We start from the raw sequence: 2,320 nt of genomic DNA on the forward strand, positions 1-2,320 counted from the left end.
CACTCTTTTACAACACTCTTCCCCAAATACTCTTCACCAATCACCTCCATATCTCTTCCCCAAATACCCTTCACCAATCACCTCCATATCTCCTTCCCAAATACCCTTCACCAATCACTACCTTAACTCTTCCCCAAAAACCCCCCACCCACCTTCAAAATTCAAAACCATTTTCCTCCCAAACCCACCCAAACCTTTCGGCCACTCTCCTTCCCTTTTCCTATAAATACCCCTCTTCACTCCTTCATTTTCACACATCATACACACCTTCCCCTCCACTTGGCCGAAACACATGCACCTTCTATCTCCTCTATTTTCTTCTTATTCCTTTCATCTTTTGCTCGAGGACGAGCAAATGTTTTAAGTTTGGTGTGGTAAAAGTATTGCTTTTTGTTTTTTCATAACCATTTATGGCACCTAAGGCCAGAAAAACCTCTAGAAAGAGGAAAGGGAAGGCAACTGCCTCCACCTCTGAGTCATGGGAGATGGAGAGATTCATCTCAAAGGTCCATCAAGACCACTTCTATGAAGTTGTGGCCAAGAAGAAGGTGATCCCTGAGGTCCCTTTTAGACTAAAAAATGGCGAATATCCGGAGATCTGACAAGAGATCCGAAGAAGAGGTTGGGAAGTTCTTGCCAACCCCATTCAACAAGTCAAAATCTTAATGGTTCAAGAGTTCTATGTAAATGCATGGATCACAAGGAACCATGATCAAGGTATGAACCCAAACCCAAAGAATTGGCTTACAATGGTTCAAGGGAAATACTTAGATTTCAGTCTGAAAAATGTGGGGCTAGCATTCAACTTGCCAATGATGGAAGAAAATGCACGCCCTTACACCAGAAGGGTCAACTTTGATCAAAGGTTGGACCAAGTCCTCATAGACATATGTGTCGAAGGAGCTCAATGGAAAAGAAACTCAAGAGGCAACCCGGTTCAATTGAGAAGATCGGATCTTAAGCCTGTGGCTAGAGGATGGTTGGAGTTCATCCAACACTCTATCATTCCCACTAGCAACTGATCTGAGGTAATTGTGGATCGGGCCATCATGATCCATAGTATCATGTTTGGAGAGGAAGTAGAAGTTCATGAAATCATACCTCTAGAACTCTACAAGGTGGCTGACAAGCCCTCACCTTTGGCAACATTAGCCTTTCCTCATCTCATATGTCACCTTTGCTATTCAGCTGGGATTGTCATAGAGGGAGACATCCTCATTGAAGAGGACAAGCCCATCACTAAAAAGAGGATGGAGCAAACTAGAGAGCCCATTCATGGCACTCAGCAAGAGCAGGAGGAACTCCCTCATTAAGAAATCTGTGAGATGCCTCAAAGGATGCAATTTCCTCCACACAATTATTGGGAGCAACTCAATACTTCTTTGGAAAGCTTGAGTTACAACATGGACCAATTAAGGGTGGAACACCCACTCTATCATTCTCCATGAGATTAGAGAAGATCAAAGAGCTATGAGGGAGGAGCAACAAAGACAAGGAAGAGACATAGAGGAGCTCAAGAGCACCATTGGTTCTTCAAGAGGAGGAAGACGCCACCCTCACTAAGGTGGACTCATTCCTTAATCTCCTTGTCTATTTATTTTTCTATTTTTCGGCTTTATGCTGTAGGTTCTATCTATGTTTGTGTCTTCACTACATGATCATTAGTGTCTAGTATCTATGTCTTAAAGTCATGAATAACTCCATGAATCCTTCACATCTCTTAAATGAAAAATGTGCTTAACTACAAAAGAACAAGAAGTACTTGGATTTCAAATTTTATCTTGAAACTAGTTTAATTATTTTGATGTGGTGGCAAAACTTTTTATTCTCTGAGTGAATGCTTGAACAGTGCATTTTTTTTATCTTGTTGTTTATGAATGTTAAAGTTGTTGGCTCTTGAAAGAATGATGAACAAAGAGAAATGTTATTGATAATCTGCAAAATCATGAAATTGATTCTTAAAGCAAGAAAAAGTAGTGAAAAAAATATGGCGAAAAAAAGAGAAAAGAAAAAGAAACAGCAAGCAGAAAAAGCCAATAGCCCTTTAAACCAAAAGGCAAGGGAAAAAGGATCCAAGGCTTTGAGCATTAATGGATAGGAGGGCCCAAGGAAATAAAATCCAGGCCTAAGCGGCTAAATCAAGCTGTCCGTAACTATATGCTTGTGGCATGCAGGTCCAAGTGAAAAGCTTGAGACTGAGTGGTTAAAGTTGTGATCCAAAGTAAAAAGAGTGTGCTTAAGAACTCTAGACACCTCTAACTGGGGACTTTAGCAAAGTTGAGTCACAATCTGAAAAGGTTCACCCAGTTATGTGTCTATG

The sequence above is a fragment of the Arachis hypogaea genome, chromosome 7 (genome assembly GCF_003086295.3).
Source record: "Arachis hypogaea cultivar Tifrunner chromosome 7, arahy.Tifrunner.gnm2.J5K5, whole genome shotgun sequence".
NCBI classification, from domain to species: Eukaryota; Viridiplantae; Streptophyta; class Magnoliopsida; order Fabales; family Fabaceae; genus Arachis; species Arachis hypogaea.